The sequence below is a fragment of the Grus americana genome, chromosome 3 (genome assembly GCF_028858705.1).
Source record: "Grus americana isolate bGruAme1 chromosome 3, bGruAme1.mat, whole genome shotgun sequence".
NCBI lineage: Eukaryota > Metazoa > Chordata > Aves > Gruiformes > Gruidae > Grus > Grus americana.
The window spans coordinates 56,721,309-56,747,574 of NC_072854.1; positions in this window are offsets into that span (position 1 = coordinate 56,721,309).

Sequence of the window (26,266 nt, forward strand, 5' to 3'; positions counted from 1 at the left end):
TGGCTCTCTGAAGCACCCCAGCTCCCGGCCATGGCTGCTGAGTGTCCCAGTGCAGAAGCCTAACTCCTTCTGTAAGAGATGTGTTATATAGCCACCTATAAAAGTGAGGTATCTCAGCATAATTAATTCTACTCCTGCAGCCTGGAGACTGCCTTATAGGTTTTGCTATACTGTTGCAGTGCCCTAACTCCCTTTAGTGAAGGTTTGCCTCTGCAATTAAATTACTTCAAAAAAGTACCATTCGAAGAAACTGGAAATTTAGTGTGAGAATACCAGTCCATTGCTTTAATCACAGTATCCCTTTTCCCTGAAAAAACCCCCAAAGTCTTGATCAAATTCAGACCCACTTAATTTTTACATCTACAGAAGCTCTTTTAGCATACCATTTAAAAAAACAATTTTAAAAAATGTTGTGTTTCCCTACAAAAGATCTAAAGTATGTGTGTGATATGCAGTTGATAATATATTCACAGCCAAAGAGGCTTGGATAGTATTGTTGGTGTCTCATAATCTAGGATACTGAACATAAAATTAGGAAATCAGTGGTTTGTGGATAAATATATGACCTTCCTGTTTTCTCTGCTGCTAGAGTCTTACGGTTTGTGTCTCACAGCATCAGGTTTTGGATAGGAAATCAATGAGGTTTGCCTAGTTGTAAGTGGGAAGATTTTGGCTTAGATTTTTTTTTTTGTGTAATCTGATTTTTTTTGGTTGAAACCTTCAGGATGCAAAAAATACATGGAAAGGAAGCCTCTCTACTCTTGGTCATATCTATAAATATGGTGCAGACTACTACTGATTAAAAATCTTTTTGATCTTCTGATAGCTCTTGCAATTTATGAGAGAAATAGAGTGGGCTGAATTCCAGGTGGAGAAAGCTCTCAAAGCTGCACCTCACTGGTGAACCACCTCAAGGCTGACCACTGCAAAAATCAGAACTGCTCACTCTCCCAGGAGTGTGGATCCTTCAGGGTTACTCTCAGAACAATGTTCATTTGCCCTCTTGGTGCCCTTACTGGACATCTTCTGAGATAAATATTTCTGGTTTCCAAGACTCTGTTCATAAACATAAACTTCACTTTACATTTTGTAAAAACACAGGAAAAAAAACATATTCTGAGAAACCACAAAGAGAAAGCCAGAGAGCATGATACCAGAAGAGAAAACATAGCATCTCCACATGAATATTGGTCTTGGCAGTGCAATGCAGTATCACTGATCTTGTTAAAATATCTAAAATTACTACTCTATGAGTATTATTACCTGCGGGGGAGGAGAGACAGAAGGAGCAGTTCTTGATATGGTTCAGAAAGACAAACTGTCAGAATTGTAATGGACAAGGGCAGAAGTTTTAAAATTGGGATCATCTGATCCATTTTCTCTCTTATAAGTTAGGAGTGAAGCCCAAGCAAATCACATCATCTGCCTTCACATACAATGGAGGAAAATCAGGCATTTGCAAATTGTGATTTATCCTGTTTGTCCTAAACATGAATCACTGTTAGGAATGGCTTGTTTCTGTCTCTTGAGCCTAGGTCGCTAATGCAGCCTGGATGGCCAGGTTTTAATTAGGTTAAATTTGACAAGATGAATTCTACCCTGAATGATTTTGGAGAGTTCACATTTCTTCATATCAATGGCACTTTGCAATCAAACTAACTTGATAAAGTAGGTTCAGTTGTACGATCAGCTGTTCAGCTCAGCAAAATGCATGGTCATTCATCTAGGTGTAGAGCCATATTTATGATAGGGCTTATGTCCTGCAAAGCAGTGGTGCCGACGTGGATTTCATGTTCCTCAGTAGGTAACATATTAAACATGAGCTCCTACAGAGACAGCAACACTTAGAGGGTAAACATCAGTTTTAGATGTATAAACAAATGAATACATTGAAAAAGTAGCAGATAATATTATCTCTTAATAGGATATTACTGAGGCCATTAACGCTATCTGTTTCCAGCTCTGTTACACTTACTTCAAAAAGGATAAACAAAACCAACAAAAGAAGGATAGCAATGCTTATGTTACTGAGAAACAAATGGCATGCTGTAAGACTCAGAGGGTTGTTGGGTTTTTTGTTGATCTACAATATGATTAAAAGATTACTTCCTCAGCTTCACTGAGAAACAAGGAAGAAGATTAAACAGTGGGAGAAGGGCAAAATGAAATTCAGTAACGGCACATTTCTATCAGGTTAATTAGCCACTGCTTCTTTCGAGCCAGCTTATTTGAGATGTGGCAGATTCCCCTTTGCTGGTTTTCCCTAAGAGAGTGCTGATAGTGTGACAGAGATATTATGAAAGACACGGATCAGATCACTTTAAAAAGACTGGGGATATTGTTTTCCAGTCTAGCACTGGTATGCATTCATCTCTCCAGAAAAATAAGACTAATATCAAGCTGGTCCTAAACTTCTGAAAAGTGTTGGTAGTTAGAGGCTTAATTCAGTCCCAGACTGCCCAAAGTCTTCTCACTTCTCTGTGCTGAGCTCTCAAATTCCAGCGGAAACATCCTCATTGTGGATTTTTACTATTTCCGAAATGTGCTACAGTGTCACGGTGTTGAGAAATCCTGTTGTTCAACTGTTCAGAAAGCAGGTGCCAAACAGCATTCCTCCCATCCCCACTCTGCACCATCATCTAGACGTCTGTCTTGAAAAGTGTGCACATCTGGAGGAAATGTCCTTTTCTGGGGGATTAAAACATCTTGTTTTAACATCAAAGAACAAATAATTGCACGCATACGTGTGTGTGTGTATACACACACACACTCATACACACATACATACACGTGTATGCGTGTGTGTCTGTGTATCAGTAGTTCCTTGCAGGAAACAGAAGACAGTAAGCATTTCTTTCAGTCCTCGCATGTTCTTCAATTAACTAAGGTAATAGCACTGTGAGGCATATATAGTTTCATCATTGTAGTCTATCCACAATGACTTGGGGTAAAATTTAAAGGCAGTGAAAGGGAACAAGGGATTACTTCAATTCTTAGCGTCCTTTCTCAGCCAACTTTTCTGAGATCTTTTTCAATGAGATACATCTATCTTTGTTTTTCCTGTTGTAAAACTAGTCTGGCATTGATCATCTTTATTTATTTATCTAGCATACCATATCATATTATATTTTGTACAGTATTTCTTAATTCTTTGAAGTTGAAAAAACAATCATTAGATTTTTACCTTTTCTACCAAAGCCTATCACCTAACTAAAATGCTGTACCATACCCTTGAACTAAGTAAGGAGGGAGTAAGAAGAAGAAATTTAGAGAAACCCAGTTTACTTGCAAGAGAAGAGGAAAAAGAGAGAAGGGCAAAAGAGAAAGAGAAGATTGTATGCTGTAAATTTTAGATGTTGCTTTTAAGGGCCTGGTTCAATTTTCATGCATATAAGTCAGATTCATTTTTATGACTTTGAGGTATGGACCACAGATAAAACTTCCGCAAAGGTTATACTATATTTTTCCTCCTTCATGGTAACAAGTTCCTTTCCGGTTTATATCCTAAATTAACTCCACCAACAAAAACAGCCCAGCATGAGATCCACGAAGGTCACCAACAGAAGTCCCCTCTGTAGGGAAGGCTTGCGAGGCCGCCGGCACGCGGTAGACATCCTGAGCAGGCACAAGGGCAGTGAACATGTAGCGCAGCTTCCCATGCGCTGCATCAGCTATTGTTATAAACACAATTAGCTGACAAAATGATTTCTCCAGTAAAACAAGTAGAACACGCTGAATGATTGGAGAGACACGAAAGGGGAAAAGTGCCTTTTCTCACTTCTTCTCCTGCTAATAGTAATTTCAGGTGCAAGATGCTTTTTTTATTATTCTTTTCCCTTATTTGACAAAAGGAAAGTTGCAGCTGGTTTTTTTTCTTTTTTTTTTTTTTTTTTTTTGTTTCTCTCTCTCTCCGTAACAACTATTCTGCTTGCTAGAATAGTTGTCTGTTCCTTTATTATCAGCCAAGGACAGATAAGACAAACACGTCACACCCACAGTGTTACTGGTACTTGCTGGGACTAACTGTATATTTGAAGCACAATGCAGAGTTCCTTGTATTAATCTGAACAAACATCCATCACATCCTGAAGTAAAATCCTGAGCACTTACAAATGAGGAGATTAATTTGCTGGAGAATTCTTTGCTTCAGGACAATGGCAAACATTATGATTCATGTAGTTATATGTTGAAGAAACGGTTAGACAAGGACCTCTCAGCCAAATTCTCCAACTGTGGAGAACTAATAGAAATCCTTTGCTGCTAAAGGTTTGTCACAGATGGGAATGTAGTCTTTGATTTCTAAAAAGCCCTTCTGCTGAAAACACCTTTGAATTTACAGGTATTCTCGATCAGTAAAGCACAAGATGAGGATTTATCTGAATTAATGAGAATCTCCCAGTAGCTATGCCAGAAACTTGAACTCGTTTGCAAGGTTTTAGAAAGCTTAAGAACTTAAACATAGTTACTATTATGATTCTTACTGCTTCCTGTTTAAGGGCAAGACAAGAAGTGGAAATTGCTCAAAAATAGCTTCTTGGAAGTTGTTTCCATACCAGACTGAGTGTGTTTTTACAGTATTTCCAGCCTCATTTTCCATATCAACAAGTTCTCATAAATAGTACTTGAAAAGCATGTTGCTGGTTAGAATCACACCAAACTTGTAAAACTTAGATCTACCCACAAATGCGAAGTTAGTGTTGAACCTCAAGGTGATACTGCCAAATTAAAAGCAAGTGATGAGTACAAGTTCTTATAGGTATCAGGGTGGAAGATAAACACAAGGAATGTTCCTCACTTAGTCCTAGCCCTAAATGTACATGTTGACATGTATTTCCTGAGTGCTCAACTGGTTGCTACAGAATGCTTTCTCCTGAATAATTGTATTATGTTTGCAGAGAAATATGTTTTAAAATATTTGCTTTTCAATTACAAAACTTTGTAATGTGATCCTATTTCACAGACCTATAAAAGTGAGAGATGAGATTTATACAAATCACCAGTAATATCAGGCAAGATAATGTAGGGGAAGGCCTATGCAGAGATGTAGGAAATCAATTGTCCTTCATGGACTGGTTGCATGTTTCTGCAGTCACAATCATCAAGTAGACAGTATAGCTCACCCCCCACCCCCAATCAAATCTCATCACACCTCTGGGTCAAAGACTGACTCAAAGATCTGTCCACCCCATGGTATGATTTTCCTCATAGCGACAAAATTTCCACTGTTTGTTTTTAAAGCATTTTCCTCTCCGTACATCTCTTCAGGACAGTAAGGCAAACTTAGTTCAAAGTAAATGGTAAACCAAAAAGAAACAGAAAGTAACACACCAACACGATTCTAGTGACTACTGCATGTAACTAGTGGCAACTAATGTTACCCATGCACCAGCCTTATGCTAAAGCTTGCTGCCTGTGAAGATGCGCAATACTTTAGTGGACCTGACCAAGGCCACCTTTATCACAGTTTTCTCTGTTCTCAAAAGCTTTTCCTTCCTTCTCTTTGTTCATTTTCCTGCCTCCCCCACCACAGTGACATGTTTGGGGGTTGAGTTCCATGGCTGCTCTTTCATGGTGTTTGTGGTAAAAACCAAGTCTGGCAGCAGTCTTAATATTCAATCAGCTTGTTTTCTTTTTCTTCAGAGATCCTGAGGTGTGGGGGAACCCCAACAAAACCTAAATGTCTGAAATGAAATCTTTTGGCAGGCTGACTTTATTCAGCATTTGTTTGTTCAGTTCTGATGCTCAACCAGGCATAATAATGACTAGGGTGACTTTGGAGGATTAAAGTCTTAAGGCCCAGTGGATTAGTATGTTCAAACCTATATCTCTCAGCTGTCAGATGGAAGAAGGGTTGCTTCAGGAGTAGAAATTTTTTTGTTAAGTACTTGCATGCAGAGAGCCCAATTTGTCAAAGTACTGAGCACCTCTCGAGAATTAACGAATTTAACTTCCAAGCTGACTGGAGAAGTGGAGAAGGATTATCTCCAGTTTACAGATATGGAAGCAAAGCACAGACAGATTAAATGACTTGTTTCAGGTCAGGTACAGGGCAATCCAGGCTGCAGAGGCACTTGCTGATTTGGGACAGGAACAAAAGAAAGTGGTCTATGAACTTCTTCACTGTTTTTTTCCCAGGTGGGGAAAACACCTTCTTTGGGCCTTTGCCTACTGAAAGTTTTGGGAAAGTTTTGGTGAACTCCAGAGCCTCTGATCTCTCCAGCAATGTGTCTCAGTAATGGTGTTGATGTTAGCCATTAAAAACAGCAGAGAAAGACCTTGGCCTGATGCCTTGGATGTAAAGGAGTACATCTTGGCTGAGTGAGGTGAACTGGGCAATCCACCAAAAAGATTTTGATTACTACCCTGGCCCACAAGTTTTCTTCAGCTAGACCTGTTAAGAGAAGGAATTCTACGTAATTTGCATAGACCAAAGCCTCAGGGAAAATTAAGTCTGAGGAGTCTGTCTCAGGTCTTTTGTGTGTGATACGTGCATCACACCAATTATTTTAATGCTGGGAATAAAGGAGCTGTGCTGAAGTGCTGATTTAAAATTCCTTTTGTTCTTCCAACTGTTCTCATTATCAAAGACAGTCAAAATTATCTCCTTCCCACTTCTGAGATAGCTGACAGTACTGCCAATCATTCTGAAAGTGTCTTCAGGTTCAGGCAACTGTTTTCCATACTGTCATTTGTTTGCTGTTCTTGGAGGTGGCTGAGATTATTCCCCAAAATATCTGAAAGATTTGGAATCATCTTCTAGATAAGAAGTGTGGGAGATGTACCAAATGTACCTGCTGCAGGTAGCTGCAAATGGTTTCTTTCAAATCTAAAATCTGGAAGTGTTTCCAGGGCATCCTGTTAAAAAAATGTATTCAAAGTCCACCATAAATGACATAGTATGTATTATGGAAAAAAAAAAAAAAAGAGAGAAAGAATAAAAGAAGGAAATCCTCAGTTTGGGTATTTCATGACCTTTTGTCACCAGAGACTCCTGTGCAGATGGGCCTATACAGCCCAGCTGACATTGTAGTACTTCCTCTCCTGTCTTTCTGTGAGACTGCCAAAAAGGAAGCAAAATCGTCTGAATTATCTGGAAGCCAAAGGCCTTGGAAGTTCTCTCTGCAATATTCTGTTAAAGCTTGCAAATACACTGGTAACACCTTGCTAATGTTCTCCTTTTCCAAGAGTGTCCTGGTAGGAACAGCAGAACTCACAAATACTTCATTGCTGTTCCTACAAGTAATGCAGACATAGCTAGAAACATCCTTCATCATCTGAATCTGAGAAATGAGTCCCACATCGTTTTTCCCCATTCCTTCAGTTCCTTTCTTTACTTCTAACTTCATTTGGCCTCACATGCATGAAGTCTTGTATCTGGATGTGTAGTTTTCCTAATAAACAAACTCAGGCTTATCTTCTGATTGCCACAATAGTAGAGTGAAGCAAAAAAGCCATGATCTTTCCTTCCAGTGTTATGATTGTCTATTCCCCTTTAGAAATATCACTAATCTGTGTAAGAGATATGTAAAGCAACCTATCTAACATCAGGTAAGACACACTCAGAGAAAAGTATAATCTTAGGAAGGTAATATATTGGCCCTGTCTTCTGATATGCTAATCACAGGGAAAGTGAAAAACACACGTCCGCATCCACACTGGTCTGGGTCAGAACAGCTGTTAGGGTTACTGAGATTGCTTTTGAGGCTCCTTTAAGGAGTCAGAGCTTAACTGGATGCTTGTAGCAGCGCTGCGCCAGCTTTCTTTCACACGTGCAAGTAAAAGGTACTTCTTAAGAAGATGGGCAACGGGAAACAATTCTTGTAGCAATGTGCCAGCCAGTGGAGTGGAGATTTCCTGCATGGATTAAAGAGGTTCCCAGTAGTACAGCACTGGCTTGCTTTTAAGGATTTCCCTTTGCTTTGGCTAACCTACCTCTCTGCCTTTTACATAAAGCTGCTTTTGGAAGGTATTTGTAAAGTTTTTCACAGAAGCTGGAGAGACAATGAGCTGTGCAGCTCCTCACATGTCCAGGCTGCCTGCTTTTGGCCTTACAGATGCCCTCAAAGCCAAATTTCCCTGCATGCATGCAGATATCCTGCATGGGCAGTCTGGATACTACCCCTTACAGCAGATGGGACGCATTCCATTTAAGCACACTCTACTACACTGCCTTTTGGCTATCTGTGAAGCAACTGTGCAGTATGAGGGCAGGCAGGTAACGGAGCCCCGTGCCTCTCTCTCCACTCTCCATCAGTTGCTGCCCAGATGTAGCCAGAATTTTATCCCACAAATTGCCAATGTCTTTGAGCAGTGCTAGTGAATGGGGTGTATCTCTCAAAAACAACTTAACAGCAAATGCGTCAGAGTTTCATTTTTTATTTCAATATAAATCTACAACTATGGAAGGAAAAACAGGAAGAAAGCAACTTTCCTCCTCCCCCATGTTCATTCATCACAAAGATGACACCAGGAGGGTAGTCTGGTATATATTATATATTATTCTGTGGTACATAGATCATTTTTCAAACAGAAAAGCAATCCACATAGCCATTTATTCACATCTGGATATAACTTTTTGGTCTGACTAAAAATCACCTAAGCATCTTTATGCACTTAGGAATGATTCCAATGCATATGTAAAGGGATGCTGCTTCACTTTGGTGTTTTTTTCAAAAGACTCTGGAATACCATGCATTTTTTCCATTAGAAGAGTGAAATCAATTTACCTCTGAATGTGCCCCCTTGGCAATACTGTACTTTTGCCAATATTAAGAATATGTGAGCATGTCTGGAACTTACTGGTGTGTTTCCCAGACAAACAGAAATACATTTGTAAGAAAAAGAAGTGGCTGAAAACAGTTGCTTCCTCTTTGTTCTTTCGGAATAACCTGTTGCTCCAAATAATTATATGTGCATCTTATATATGAAAAGTGTCCTCCCTTTCTCCAGATTTTAAATTTGTTTCAAGTTTTCATTTGAAATTGCATATGCAATGATGTTGCCTCAACCTGCTGCAACAGTATGGCAGGATCTGTGGAGTAAATGCAACTGTCAAGTGAATCACAAAATGCCAGATTTTAAATGATATACATTTCCACAGTGAGATTCCAGGGTGAACTGCATCATATATCACTTAAACATAAATTTTAATTCATGAGTTTTTATCAGACTCTGGCTATGAGGCAGTGTTATAGACACAATTCTTTCTGTCAATCCACAGAAATTACATCATCATACATAGATCAGATTTTTTTTTTACTTACATAAGGAAGCAATAATATTTTCATACTCACTGAAGGACTATTTAGAAATGTGTATTTATATTACTATATTTTGGATTGTATCCTACTGTGTCCTTCAAAGAGCCTCCAAAAAGATTAAGACCAACATCTAGGGGTGGTAGAAAACAAACAGGTAGATCCTTGTACAGAGATTTCATGGACTGTAGAGGGATGAAAGGTAGGGCAGCATGAAACCAAAATATGCTTTCTTTCCCCTCTGTTTTTCTGCAGATCTTACCTGTCTCACTACTCTAATTCACAATGTGACAATGCAACTGTCCAGCCACTAAGAACAATGAGAACAATTCCTTTTCAAAACACCTAAAAGGAAATACAAACAGAAACTGTCAACTATTTCTAAAGAGCTCAGACCCTCTAGAGACCTTTTCAGTAGTTACGAGCCTCCCTGAGGGAAAGGTTTCAGAGCGGATCTCGGATTCAAGCTTTTCAGGTTGGACAGGAGTCTGCAGAGGAAGTTTTGGTCTGGGCATGCTTCTAGGATGATGAATTATTGAATTAATTTCATCACTTCTGTCTCAATTTTTCACCAACTGCAGATATCCATGTATCATGAGGGATCCCGGTTGGGTGCGAACAGAATTGATTAACATAATTTGCCATGCTATGTAATTAAACAAACATTGTAATTGTCTGGAATTAATGAAAGTAAGAGGAAATGGAGCCTAGCAAGTAGAGACATGGATTTTCACTGCTGCTGAGCTGAAGCGTTAAAGAATGACAAACAGCAACAAAGAACTGAAGGGAAAATTTTAAGAGATGGTTCCCATTTCTGTCATATTGTCTGAAATTTCATATCTTGCAAAAAGCTGAGGGAAAAGAAACTCAGTAGTGTAGCATTCAGCTGACTGCTACAGTGTATTACATGTTAACAGATTGACATATATATATATATACACTATACAACATTTTATTCCAGGCTATGTTTGATCTACCTATGGCTAAATTATGTCTAGGAACAAAAATACACAGCAAACCACAATTTAACAAATTATCCATCAGAAACTTGCAGATCTCTGCCCCAAAGGGTTTACAATATAGCAAGAAAACATTATTCTCCTCATTCTTATAGTCTGGTGCTTGAGACCAGAGTTGGATAGAGTGTCGAGGAAGAAGTAGAGGAAAGAGGGAAGGGAAGGAAGGGTTGTACAGAGAACTAGAACATCTCTGCCATGTGGCCTGAAGTGCTTTCTGCCTCAGGTGATGTTAACAGGGACATATAGTCTCTGCATTGTCACATCTATGTGGTGAATGAGAAATTAAACAAATAGCCTCCTCCTATTTATGTAGACTGTGACTGATCTGGTAATTTTATCCTGAAGCTTTGAGCGCCTGAATGGTAAAAGCAGTATTTCTCCATTAATCTCATTGCTTCGTCATTTTTCTTGTGCTTTTCTCCATTTCCTCCTTAGTCTCTGTCTCTCTGCCTAGATTTCCTTGTACTGCCTTTTGATGCCTATGGCCATAACACTGAAGTTATAGAACTGTCATTTTGTGCAATAGAGCACCTGGGCTGGTTCCCTATTAAGGTCTGGAGGAAAAATTTGTGTTTCTTATGTAGATCTGGCTTTCATGAAGGCACTCATTCTTTCACCCATATAACTTGAAAACAGAGCTTGTGTTAGAAACTACACAAGATGAGAGCTAAGTAAGGAAAAAAAAATACATATTTTATGATGGTTTACATGTAGCAGTCTTCCTGCAGTGTTTGTGTGGGCAATGGCAGGATGTACAGAGCAGAGGCTGCTCCACCACGTGATGAGGCATGTATATCCTGCCCTGTGTCTGTGATTTGGACAATATCAGAATGGGAGCAAACTTTTTAAACTTTATGTATGGGTGAATCCATTCATGGTCAAGCAGGCATACAAGTAAAACATAGAAGAAGGGGATAAAGAGGTGCAAAAACACAGCATAAGAAAGATTACAGAATATATAAGGAAAACAGGAATAAAGAATTTAAATCCTTGAGAAGGACAAAAAGAGATCTATTATTTGGAAAGGAGATCTGTCTTTTTGAGATGGACATCCAGCACTGAGGCAAGACTAGGAAAGAAGAGAAAAAGGAATTTCATGAATGAGGAGAGAGGTGGAAGATACAAAACAGAGGTAGAAAAAAAAAAGGACTGGGGAAATTTTATGAATTTGTATGTTGCAGGAGAAAAGGAAGATAGAATTGTTCAGATATCTGACAAAATGATTTGTAACAGAGGAATAATTGCAAGCATGTGTTGAATGCAAATTAAACAATTTGAAAAGGTATGATGTCTAAAAAACATTCCATAGTTGGTTTTTTTCACATATATTTTCACTTACTAATTGAAGACAGAACTAGAAGTGAAGGCTTAGAAATACAGGGCAAAAGAGGATTCTCACAATATTTTCCAGGCAGCTACCAGGAAGGAAAGGAAGGTCTCTAGGAAAGCTTGTACTTACAGGAATTCAGATCAAAGAGATGAGGATATATAGAGACCAGCTTTGAACTTTCACATGCTTTTCTGAGCCCAATTTGCCAGCTTTTGGAGGGCCAAGCAACATACTTGAGAACAGCAATACAGAAGAAGAAAGAGAATTCAAAGAGGGAAAAGTGCACAGATGCTGAACAGAGAATACAGGAGGGTGGAAAAGAAAAGAATAATAAAATGAAGCTACTCCACTTAAATTTGGTTCTTTCATGCATGTCTCAACACTATGTGTACATATTCCAACCCTTGCATTATGGTTCTTTGCTTTCACTTGCTGTTGATTTTCTGAAGCAGGTATAAATGAAGTAATAACTGTATATGGTAGTATAAAGGTGGCTGTAAGAGCAGAGTTATAAATCTGAAATCAGACTGTTTGGTTACTAAACCATTTAAAGCAACAGAAAACATAATTTGAATTCTATTGGAGGATCACAAATGGAAAAGGAAGAGTTTGGCAGATTAAAGCTGGATGACCTAAGTACTTGGGGGAAAAATGTAGGAAAAATATATGATGTGTGTGTGAGAGTATCCAGAATATTCTCTGTTAAACTGCTGTCAAATTTTAAATTTAGAAAGAGAAGGAATTTCTTTGGATGAATACTTAAAAATATAACTTTTGTATTACAGACTTACTATCTGGGAAGCTGCTGATTAACAGCTATGACAGTGCCTTCCTTCCAAAGATAACCCGAGCCAAAGAAATGTAACTTGTTCTTTAAAAGCCAAGGAGAAAGTTAATGAGTCTTTCATAGCCTTGAAAACATAAATCTTAAGATGCCAGGATCAAATGATGTGACTCCTAATTGAGCAAATCTCCCATGATGCCTTATGATCAGTCATGAACCCAACACATGAGCAATCACCACTTAATGATGTAAAATCTGTCTCTGGACAAGCCTGAATTGGGGGGGGGGGGGGGGGGGGGGGGGGGGGGGGGGGAGCGGAGCTGGTATGGATACATCCACATTCCTCCCAAGGTGTTTTGGACAAAGTCCAGCTTGGCAGGTTTTACGCAACACTTGCTATCTGATGAATACAATAATCACAAAATGACCACACTCTACATAAGAACCTTAATAGTCCATGTGTAAGCCTTGATGGATAAGAAAAAGTTTATCCACACGAGCAGTGTCATAGAGACACAGAACAAGGCTTTCCATATAAACAGTCAATGAAAGCAACAGGTTGCAGTGATTTTTTTCTTCTAGTCCAACTGCTTATTGAGTGCAGTAGTCTCCATGCAAGCCTTCACAAAAATAACTAAATCAAGTTAACTCATTACTTATTAATATTGCTATTCTGCATAATAGCTGCAGCATTTAGCATAATCCTATGTTTTATTCAGATATACAACTTTGCAGAGTCATTGATCTATGATTTGCAGTAAACTATTTTGCAATAGGATAAGTTGAAACATGCAAATCTACAGGTGGAAATGACAGAATTAAACTGTAAAAATAAGGATTCCTTTTTTGTCTGTAACATTCTTTTTTTCTGGGTTTTTTTCTCTTCATGAGTGACTACACAGCTACTTGATGACTCACAGTGTGCCTGATATACAAGTGTAAGTGGCTCTGGAACCTGTTAGTCATCTGCATGATGCATTTCCTGCAAAGATGAAGGCGTCCTCTGGCAAGGACTGCACACTGACACAAGCTGGTGAAACACCGAAGAGAAAAGCAGTATGCTGTTTCAAGTAACATTTGATAAAGAAGCTTGATAAAAACGTATGTGTATAATGGTCTGCCCATCCTAATCCCATATCCATCAATAATTAAACTTTTTCTGAGAAGTTATGCCTCTGGCCAACATCCTGTACTCTCAGTAATGAATAGTTTCCTTTCGGCTTTTTACCAAAAATAATAACTAATATAGAAACTGAATGAAAACTATTCTAAGTTAATTGCCCCACACCAAAAATGGTAATTAATATCATTTCTCACAAAGATTTCAGGAACTTCACATCCCATCTTTGAACTCTCAGGAAGGCAGAAACATTTTTCACTAAGTATTTTCCCATAATTGTTCAGAAAACAGTACATTGAAATTCCAGACACCTTTTCTTGCTGAAGTCAACAATATTTCATTTGTCTTGCAAGTCTCACTGGAAATTAAAAAGAAAGATTGTGGTTGCTATTGTCAGAGGTTAGCACACTATGTGAGATGTTATATGAGAAAAACTTCCTTCTCCAAACAGTGTCACGAGTCTGGTTTGTAGAAGATGAGATATGACATTATCTTAGAAGTGGCATGGATTTTCAAGATAGAAGAGCGAAGAACCACTCTATCCTCTATGAGCCCATTTTTCCCTTTGGTCAAATAAACTTATTCCAAATTCTGCACATGATGTTGAGTTGTGTCCCCTCCTTTCCTATGGAGGACTTCAACCACCCCAATGTCTGTTGGAAGGGCAACACAGCAGAGCAAAAGCAATCCAGGAGGTTCCTGGAAGGCATTGATGATAACTTCCTCTTCCAAGTGATAGAGGAGCCAACGAGGAGAGGTGCCACGCTGGACCTTGTTCTCACCAACAAGGAGGGGCTGGTGGGGAACATGAAGCTCAAGGGCAGCCTTGGCTGCAGTGACCATGAAATGGTGGAGTTCAAGATCCATAAGGCAGTGAGGAGGGCGCACAGCAAATTCATTACCCTCAACTTCAGGAGAGCAGACTTTGGCCTCTTCAGGGATCTGCTTGGTAGAATACCATGGGACAAAGCCCTGGAGGGAAGAGGGGCCCAAGACAGCTGGCTAGCATTCAAGGGTCACCTCCTCCAAGCTCAGGAGCAATACATCCCAGCAAAGAGGAAGTCAGGCAAAAACACCAGGAAGCCTGCATGGATGAACAAGGAGCTCCTGGGCAAAGTCAAACACAAAAAGGAAGCCTACAGAGGGTGGCAGCAAGGGCAGGTAGCCTGGGAGAAATACAGAGAAACTGTCTGAGCAGCCAGGGAGCAGGTTAGGAAAGCCAAAGCCCTGATAGAAATTAGTCTGGCCAGGGATGTCAAGGGCAACAAGAAAAGCTTCTATAGGTATGTCAGTGATAAAAGGAGGACGAGGGAAAATGTGGGTCCCCTCCAGAATGAAACAGGCAACGTGGTTACCCAGGATATGGAGAAGGCTGAGGTACTCAATGACTTCTTTGCCTCAGTCTTCACTGGCAAATCCTTGAGCCACACTGCCCAGGTCACAGAAGGCAAATGCAGGGACTGGGAGAATGAAGAACCGTCCACTGCAGGAGAAGATCAGGTCTGAGACCAGCTAAGGAACCTGAAGGTGCACATGTCCATGGGACCTGATGAGATGCATCCACGTGTCCTGAGGGAACTGGCAGATGAAGCCAGGCCACTATCCATCATATCTGAGAAATCGTGGCAGTCCAGTGAAGTTCCCACTGACTGGAAGAGGGGAAACATAACCCCCATTTTTAAGAAGGGTAAAAGGAAGACCTGGGGAACTACAGGCCAGTCAGTCTCACCTCTGTGCCTGGCAAGATCATGGAGAAGATCCTCCTGGAAGCTGTGCTCCAGCACATGGAAAATAAGGAGGTGATTGGTGACAGCCAACATGGCTTCACTGAAGGCAAATCATGCCTAACAAATTTGGTGGCCTTCTATGATGGCGTTACAGTGTTGGTGGATAAGGGAAGACTGGCAGATTTCATCTACCTGCACTTGTGCAAATCATTTGACACAAGACATCCTTGTCTCTAAATTGGACAGACATGGATTCGATTGGTGGACCACTTGATGCATAAGGAATTGGCTGGATGATTGCACTCAAAGAGTTGTGGTCAATGGCTCGATGTCCAAGTGGAGATCAGTGACGAGTGGCGTTCCTCAGGGGTCAGTACTGGGACCAGCACTGTTTAACATCTTTGTCGGTGACATGGACAGTGGGATCGAGTGCACCCTCAGCAAGTTTGCTGACAACACCAAGCTGTGTGATGTGGTCGACACGCTGGAGGGAAGGGATGCCATCCAGAGGGACCTTGACAGGCTGGAGAGGTGGGCCAGTGTGAACCACATGAAGGTCAACAGGGCCAAGTGCAAGGTCCTGCACATGGGTCGGCGCAATCCCAAGCACAACTACAGGCTGGGAAGAGAATGGATTGAAAGCAGCCCTGAGGAGAAGGACTCAGGGGTATTGATTGATGAAAAGCTCAACATGAGCCAGCAGTGTGCACTTGCAGCCCAGAAAGCCAACCATGTCCTGGGCTGCATCAAAAAGAGTGTGACCAGCAGGTCGGGGGAGGTGATTCTGCCCCTCTACTCCACTCTTGTGAGACCCCACCTGTGGTACTGCAGTGTTATTCAGCCCAGAGAAGAGAAAGCTCCAGGGAGACCTAATTGTGGCCTTCCAGTACCTGAAGGGGCCTACAGGAAAGCTGGAGAGGGACTGTTTATCAGGGAGTGTAGTGACAGGACAAGGGGTAATGGGTTTAAGCTGAAGGAGGGTAGATTTAGATTAGATGTTAGAAAGAAATTCTTTACTGTGAGGGTGGTGAGGCACTGGAACAGGTTGCCCAGAGAGGCTGTGGATGCCCCCTCCCTGGAAGTGTTCAAGGCCAGGTTGGATGGGGCTTTGGGCAACGTGGTCTAGTGGAGGGTGTCCCTGCCCATGGCAGGGGGGTTGGAACTAGATGGTCTTTGAGGTCCTTTCCAACTGGAATCATTCTATGGTTCTGTGATTCCATGATTCTATGATTCTTTCCTTGACATTTAGAGTCAGCAAGTAAGAAAATTCACTGGTGCTGTATATACTGAGAACGCATTAACTTTGAATGATTTTATAATGTTTACTGAAGACAAAGACCCAAAGCATCCAAATTGATACTGTATCAGAGGGCCTTTGTTCACTTCCAAAGGTGGTTTCAAAAGGGTGGGCATAAGACCCACAGCAAGCACCAGAGTCTTCAATAGATGATATACCATAGATACACATCAAGAAGCACACTTCTGCTGTAATTTAGAACTCAACTTTGCTGGCTAGTAATGAAAGAATTTATCTTACTGATTAATCTGCAACTCGAGCCGGTCTCAAAGCCCAATTTTTGCATCAGGAGAATAGTCTAGGAATTCTATATAATGGAGAAAGACACATACCTGGGTGTTTTAAAGTTCTCTCTTAAACCAGCTTACTATCATCATTTACAATATCTCATCTTATTCTCCAGCATCGCTTTTCTTACTTTTGAAACAACAGAAATACATTTCTAGCTGATATCAGATTTCCATCTCTTGGGATTATGTTGTCAGAACACAAAAGATGAACCATCTCTTTTTCTTACTGTGAATGGCTGAAGTACCACAAACATCTGAAGGGACCTTTGCTTTGAGATCATTAAATTAATGATGTCAGTCATTTATAAACAGGATCTGACTTCTTATGAGAATCTAGAAGTCTGAGCTAGCATTTTGGGGACCATCTGGCAATGACTAAAATAAATTTAAATAAATAAGAAGCTTCCTGAAAATAAATAGTATTGACTCTGATTTCTGTATGTTTCATTGTAAATGCTATAATACAAAATATTACTCCAGTAAGTCTTACAGGATTTCAACTTTATCAAAACTGTTCTTCAGTTTTTCTTATGAAACAACTGTTTTAAGTCAGTGTTGCTTCCCAGAATGAATGGACTTTTGACAAATAGACATTTTTGGTGGAAAAAATCTTCTCCTGGAAACCATGCAAACAATTCTAGACGCAATCTTGTAGCATGCTTCCTAAGTCCTAGTTCTCTCCCATATCAGTCAACAGTTTTTTATCATCATGGCAGAACTGGTAGAGTTGCACTTCATGCACAAAGTAAAAGCTTTTTGAAAACTGTCTAAAGTGTATGAACACTACTTTTCTGATCTCCAGATGAGATGACATAAGCGCCTCGTTTCATAGGTAGTGTTATTTCTACTGCTGGCATCCCATCAACCACAGGAATGTGTGGCAAACAAAGTAAATAAGTTACAAGCATATCTAAACACCACCTTCTGTCTCCCCTCATTGTTATGAGAATGGATTGTATTATACCCTGCTCTCCTTTGATGAGATAGATTTTGCTTTTCATGCCAAAAAGCTTGTTTTGTACAGAAAATAGAAATAAAAGCACATTTTTAATAAAAGCAAGATTCCGCATGTTAGTGTTGGAAGTTACAGTAAAACAAAAAGCTCTTGGATAACAAATTAGTGCTAGATTGGTAGAGGTGGAGAAGAGGGGCCGAACTGCAGTGGTGGGGGGGCTGGAGCCATCCTGTGAAGCAGTACCCAGAGCACCAGCATGAACCTCTGCTGGGACAACCCAGGCCAGGCACTTCATCTTTTGCAGGACTCTCAGCCTCTCCTAACAAGGCTGTTCTTTTTTGGCACTTTGCCCTGAAAGATAACTTGCATTCTGGTCTCCCTTAGAACAAGTGTATAAGGAAGATGATGAGGCAAGCCCCCAGCAAGAGGCAAGCCCCCAGCCCTAATTTAACAAATGCCTTTGTGAAGCTGACTCTGTCCAACTAGATGATGTGTTTAACTTGAAACATCCCTCTGACATGTGTTACACAATCTCCACTGGAGCCAGCTCAAACACTTGGCTTAAGACAAGCACCCCACATAGAAATACTGCTTTCTTACACTCCTACTGGGCAGAAAGAGAAATGGAAATATGACCAGAACCTTTTGTATATTTACTTTTAAAGGGAGAGATGAAAAACCTCCATCATCCAAGCACTATGTGTATAATACCTTCAGGCAGTAACATCCTCTTTCCAGGAAAGCTTGATACATTATCAAGTCCTTTCCTTTATATCCCATAGAGAGATACTTTATTTAGCAGATGTTAGCTGCTGGTTAAGAAGGTTAGCAAAAGAGCAGTTGTAAAGATGAAAAAAAATACGTTTGCAACACTTGAGTACATGAGCAAAGCTGTGTCAGCTACCATACCTGTTGTTTCATAAACTATACAATTTTAAAAGGTATAATGATATAAAGAAGAAAATGAAAGCCTGTCTCTAGAACCAGCTTTGCTATCTATAGGGCCTTAGTCCTCTACCAAGAGACACAAGTCAGGAATATACTCTAGTATCTTATCGACACTCCAGCTAACACAAAGTTGACTAATTCTGTCCTGATTTTCACTGACTAAGGCTGGCCTGCTGGGATTTCAGAGGCCTATCTGAAAGACAAATCAACCTGACAATAGTACTGTGTGTAGAAACTTCTTGTATCAGTGACATCTGTCAGAGCTTTCCTTCGCAGTCAAGTATGTAATGCAAAGATTGTTGAGATGCATGGTGACAACAGAATAGAATTTTCCATGTGAGACAAATTATTTATTTAATTTAATTTAATTTAATTTAATTTAATTTAATTTAATTTTATTTTATTTTATTTTATTTTATTTTATTTTATTTTATTTATTAAACCCTGGTAGAAACAAGGAAGATGCATCTGTGTTTAAATAGCTGAAGCTTATGGTATTAAGGTATATTTGGAGCAGAAGTTCTTTCCCAATGCAGTTATGAAGGACCAAATATATTTGGAAATGTCCAGCAATAATTCTTCTTAACTATATTATTCATCTGCTCTAATTCATAGCACCCATCAGATGATGCTGTCACCCCACTCTTTTCCATTAATATGAGACCCTGTTGCATCTTGCCAGGAAGGTTAAAGAGTTGGAGAGGTAAAAGTGTAAGGAAGTAGGGTGTATCTCTTTCCTACAATCAGACACTAAGAACTACTTTTGGAGCTACTTTTTCATAGCTTGGCTTACGGTTTCAGTTGATTATGGAGTGGTACCTACTGCCAAATTCTTTTCTCCACTAAGCATCTGCTAGAATGTGACAAAATTAATTCAACAGCTGAGTTTACATGCTTCTGGGAGAAGATGAAATATTCTGCTAGTCCCTCCTCCCCCATGTATGCTCCAAACTCTAAAACTTGGTTTCAGTGATGCCCATATTATGGCCCTCATACTTGGTCCTTCCCTAGTGGAAAAATGAGGGGAAATAATTGTCTTTTTGGCATAGAAGGTTATCTTCAGGCTGGAAGAAAGGCTTGGATACAGGGGAAGCCAATAAAATATCTTGTCCAGCCAATTAGATTTCTCTTCAAGATGAAAAAAGGCAGATGGGTATCACGTTAAGCAAGTTACTATTGTTAAGTGGGTTAATGGTTTGCCTTTCACTGCTTGTCTAAGCAGATTTCATATAGAAAAGTCCAAACTTGTGAGACCGTCAGATTCATTTCACAGACTTGTGAGTTTTAAGAAATGCTTGAGAAAGTTTTTTCAACCAAGATATCAACCTTCTGATAAGTTTCTTAAAAACATGCTTAAGAATAGATTTTCAAAATAGAACACACTGAAATTTTGAGTGCACATGACAGTTATTGTGTGCACAGAAGCCTGATTTGCTTAAGTATATGGCAAATGTCAAAGTATTTCTTTTTAGAGCATTTTTTATATCTTCTGTTTTTAATTGACTCTTATGTTTGCTCATGCAGTTCAGCTATTTGAATGCACAGATCAAACTGTGGGACTTGAGCAAAGAACTAGTTTACCTGTCCTATGAAAATTCTCAAGAGTTAAAAAAAATCACATTTTTTCTCAGGACAAATGCAAGATTTTCCTTTTTTTTTTTTTTATGTTCATTACATAATGCCCAATTGTCCTAACCTAAATATCCTTAGGGCACTTAGCTGAAATACCAGGGACCTGGTTCAGCCTGGTTCAGCAAAAGAACTGGAGAACCAATATCTCAGGTAGGTATTTCAGAACAGGAGAGAGGAGATGACTGTAAAGCACAACTACAGGCTAGGAGGACAATGGACTGAAAGCAGCCCTGAGGAGAAGGACTTGGGGGTGTTGGTGGATGAGAAGCTCAACACGAGCCAGCAATGTGCGCTTGCAGCCCAGAAAGCCAACCGTGTCCTGGACTGCATCAAAAGAGGCGTGACCAGCAGGTCGAGGGAGGTGATCCTGCCCCTCTGCTCTGCTCTCATGAGACCCCACCTGGAGTACTGCGTCCAGCTCTGGGGGCCCCAGTACAAGAAGGACATGGACCTGTTGGAGCAGGTCCAGAGGAGGGCCACGAAGACGATGAGAGGGCTGGAGCCCCTGAAAAGCAGAACAGCCACAGTAGGAGATTAATGAAAGAGCCCACCCATCACAGCCACCCAGAAACATTCAATATGAGTGACGGAGAGTCGAATCCTTGCTCCAAATCCACCACAACAAAAACTTCGACTGCTGTTTGCTGTATCTTAGTGAACATCTTAACAGCTGTGTATTAGATCTTCTCAAGCATCTCTCTCTGAACAGAAACCCCATCTTTGTCAAAACTATATGTGTCTCCACAGAAAATTGCATTAATCTTGACAAGATATTTTGTCAGAAAATTGCTGGCCATCTTTACCTCAATTGACAAAAGTCCAGCTATTTATTGTGTCGTTTTTTCAGTCCCACTTTCCTGGCCTTAACAATTCCTCTGTGACACCAGGGTCTTCCATTTCATTTTGTCTTTCTACTGCTACCTAATTCTGCAGGCTTCATTTATCATCCTCCCTTTAACTCTGTAAGCAGTAAAGAACAATAATTTCTCCATTATTAACTGATTTTGTTTCAAGATATTTCTAATGCTGTTTTTTCTAAAACAAAGCAATTAAAAATAAAATGTAAAAATAAACGTTCATTCTTTTATTCACAGGTCTTGGATAATTAATCAGTTGCAAATTCAAGTGTGACAGGAATCTTAGTCTCTTGTACCCAAACTTTCTCAAAAGTTCAAACCCTCCTAATGATACTGACCTGTTTCTAGGAATTTACTCAAGGATTTTCAATAGATTTGAGATTTTATCCATGCTAAGTCCTATCATGTGGTCTTGAGATTGTTTTCACTACCAGATTATGGCATGAGAGGGATCAGATGACTTAGGGCCCACACACTCAACACAGTCCTAATTCTTCAAGGAAGACCTCCAAGAAAATCTCCCCTCCCATATCCTCAACTGTAGATTTTACTTTGTAGAGTGTTATACTTTCCATGAGGTATTTCTGGAAACTGTTGATTTTCAGTTTAGCCCATTTCTGGATTTGCTTAAGGCTCATTTCTTAATGATATATACATACCTTTAATGAAAATATAATGTAAGAATCTAATAACATGAGAGCAGGCAATGAAGAGACCAGGGTTCACATTACTGCCTTTGTTCACATTAAGTAGATGTGCTGGTCCTCTGATTCCTTAGGAAGTCTTATCTAAATCTTTCAGCCCTTTATACTTTATTCCCTTAGACAACTGCCCAAATTTAGCAATGTGAAGAATTGGTTGGACAAAAGCACACTATATCCTGCCCACTTCACTTTATCTCCTGGGTGTTCTTAGGCTCCTCCTGCAGCTGCCCAAGCGCTCAGCTGGCAAAAGCCATTGTTCTGCACTCTGCAAATCAATTGCTGTCCTCTTGAACAGCAGAACTTACGTTTTTCTCATATCTACTTAGCAGAAAGACCTTTCAGTGAAAGAACATCCTCTTAAACCACTCAAAAAATAAACTGAAAGCAAAATCCAACTTTTGCTGATGTCAATGTGAAAAAAAAGAAAATATTTACCTTAAAATATACTTTTCTCACATCCCTCTAACATCTTATTGTGACTAACCATTTACAAAACATCTCTAAGAAGGTCAAAACCAATTCTTTGCCTATGCAACCAGCAGGTATACACATCCCCATACACTCACTCATATACACTCACACACAAACTTACGTTATGCATAAAGGTAACATACAAAAACTTTGGGACATTGGAAGATTTAGCAGGCTCCAGAAGTTCACCTGGCCTGCCATTTGAACATTGAGTGTCTAAACATAAATAGATACTTTTAGTGGGTCAGACATGGACAAAAAATATTTATTATGTCTATTTTAGGCACAATTTCTGCTGTTCTAAATCATCTTTTCCTGTTTTCTATGTCGAAAAAACAATCCAGCTTCTGCCCTTGCAGATATGCATGCAGTTTCACAAAAAGCCAATACAAATTGTGGTTTGTGTATTTCAGAACGGGTTTTGAGCCTTAAACTGGGCTTTGGAGGAGTTTCGGGTGGGGAGATATTTTTATGGTGATACAATTGTTTGTGATTCTTGTTTGTGTGTTCCTGCTACGAAAACTTCATGGGTGTCTAATTTTAGACTCCTGAAAACAATAATTTTTTTAAAAAAAAAAAAAGAATTTAAAGTACCATCTTTATTTGAGTGTGTAGGAAATACGAAGCACCAGAAACACACAGAATAATTCAAATTCCTGTTAGGCTTTTGAAAGTGCAAGGATGGAACAATCCATTCCAGATATCTGATAGCTTATCATAATTGTTTGGACACATAGTGCAGAAATGGTGCCTGGAAAATTATATAAGGTCTGTAGAGTTTGGAGTTAGGCATGTGATCTACCCAGCATTCATGTAACAGAAAAAATCCTACACGGTTTAGCAGCATTTAGGTCATGTCCCTGCTCACTCTAAGAGACCATGGAAGTCTTAATTAGTCTTTCTGAGGCTCTTATGATGGATTCTGTTTTCTCAGTTAGGTTCATGACATTGATCCCATCACTTCTGAGCTCACCAGTGGGAAGATCTTAACCAACAGTTTTAAAATAGAATACAGGTAAAGTTTTTGCAAGTCAAAGATGCCGTATCATTCTATGTAGTTTTTCTTTTGCTTTGGTTAAGGGGTTGTACTGGATGTAATCTGATTTCAATAAACATTCCTTTATGGGGCAGACATATTCCACAGTGCCAGTTAGTTGGGGTTAAACAAGGTGGAAAGGGAAGAATTTGCCTGCTGTGTTTAAGGTAAACAGAATGCCTCGATTTTTTTTTTTTTTTTTTTTTTTTTTTTAATAAAAGGTACTTTAAAGTTTAAGTTAGGATAATGTTTTGGAACTTTAAAAACTTTCATACCACCAGCAAGTAGTATGAGAGTTTTAAAAGTTCTAAAAGATCTGGGGTTTTGGGGGGGTGTTTTTGCCAAGGACATAACAAGGACAAAGTGGGAGGAGAGACTTCTCACAGTTCAAAGATAACAACAGACAATCATATTTTGATATGTAAAGCAATAAATATAATTACCAGCTTGCCATTGGCAATGTTAACTTTTCAGAGACAGAAATAATATTCAGAATTTCATCAGGCTGTAAATGGTAATATAGAAGAGTTTCCTTTAAGTTTTGCAGAGCAAATGAAGAATCATTAGAGCAAAAACTACTACTAATAAACACTAACTCTGCTAATAACCTTGTATACATCTCAAAGTCATTGCGAAATCTTAATGTCAAGAACTAACACAGGCTCCCATCCAACAATTCTGTTTTCATGGACAAGTCTTTATCATCATACAAAAATTCTTGCTGACCTCAAATTGTAATCATTTGTAGAGCTGAAAACAGGATTTTTCTTCCATGAACAGCACACTTCCTTCTACCTACTGTATTCAGGATATCATCTGGTCCCACCATGATATCAAGGTCACAGAAGATGTGAAAAATTATTTAAAAGGATGAGACTTGGGACCTTAAGTGAAATTAGAAGTTTATCATCCATTTGGTAAAGGAATCGAATACTTGGGAAATAATTTCTTCTTCAAAGTTTCTGGAATAATCAATAAACTTATATCCATTTCATTTCATGCTACACTCATGATCCTCAAACCTGTTCATTTGCATGTTTTGTCTGCTTGTTTTAATGTAAAGCTCAGACCGTGGTCTGACCTTCTCATTCTTTTTGCTCTTAAGCTATTTCTGCCCCCAGAAGTTATTCCTGGGGTTGATATTTAATATAATTCTGCTTATATAAAGATATACATTTTTGTGGCATAAATTTTAATTTTTCCACAGTGAAATTATGGTGTTAAGATATGTTTTAAATGCTTTGTGAGGTACTCAAATTGCTTAGAATTGCTTGATTTTTGAAATTGTAGGGGCTTTTCTCTCAGTAAGAATGAATGCATTTCCAGCCACTGCATATTTTAAATAATGAAGTGTTTGGATATCTTATGACATATAGAATGATTATTGATATATGCAATGAAACACCACAGTTTGATTTGTTCTGTATTTCTAGAGTTTGGTAAATTGAAAAATTAGATGTGATACTATGACTACATATTTAAATACATAAAAATGAAATCATGGTCTGTGTATGTACATGTGTTGTAGATTGTTCCTCTTGTACATAGATATGGATACAATTAAGTCATATAAATCACTACATATGTACATTGGTTCCATGGCTTTAAAATTAAGGTTTTGTTCTTACATTCTCAGTCACATTAGTAGTGTTACAGAGGGACTCTTAAATTCATTTTCCATTAACTATTAAACATTCATAAATAGGCTATTTGCTATGATACCTTTCCTGACAAGGTTTATTTAAATAAAATGGGAAAAGAACATTGCTTTGTTTTATTATATACCTGCTGAAAGTGACTTTATTCTCAAGACAGTAAGGTCAGAACATGTTAATTTCCATGAACTCAAATGCGGACAGCCCTTATCCTGAAATATAAATATGATGGAGTAACATGAACTTCATTGCAAAAACACTTCCCGGGGCATGTGTTTAATCCACAGCCAAATGATAAACAGTCCTTTCAGGGAGACCTGTCCCTTTGCCCAGTGGAGTACATTAGCCACTCAGTTTTGACACCTTCCAAAACTCCTCCTTGTTTGTTCTTTAGTAGGGACTCAAGTATATGTTCAGTTGACAATGGGAATGTTACCTTTATAATGAGAAAACTGTCAGATGCTTTGTTCATGGGGTATTCTTAAAGATAAATTCCATTAGAACAATCAAAAAGGAGTTTGCTTGACTTCAAAATTATTAATTTAGACTGCATTCAAATAAAGTAGTCTGAAATTTTAAATCATGCAAATCTACAGCTCTATACAATAAGTATATGAGAATCAGTGCTTTGGTATTAACAGCCATTTATTTTTCTGCTGACTTGCTGTGATGATAGCAGAACATGCAGAACTCTTCCCAGTGCTGGGCAGTTTCACTCCTGCAAAGGTTATTGCAAACATTTTCCTTGGTTTCATTCTTTGTGGATTTACACCCTTCCCTCCAAAAGTTTTGTTTTTGTGATGTTCATTTTGACAGGAATGTTAAACTGACCTTGATTTGATCTAAAGACCACTAAAAGATTATTCATGACCAGGGTTGACCTCAAAACTCAAGACCAAGGCATAACTGCTGAGTCTCACTGTTTTTCCATTGAAAACACAAATGTTTAATGCTCTCAGCACTAAAATTTCCATTGACTATAATCTTCTCTTAGAATGTTTTCTCATAACTAAGTTATGATCTCTGAAGACTCTTACAGAAAATTGAAATGTAGGATGTATCTTTTTATCATTCTTAAAAGATCCATTTTTACAGATAGATAGTGGACTTGAACATGTGAAATGAGGGACACACATAATAATTCAGCAGAGCACTTACGCAGATGCTTAAAATCAAGCTTAATC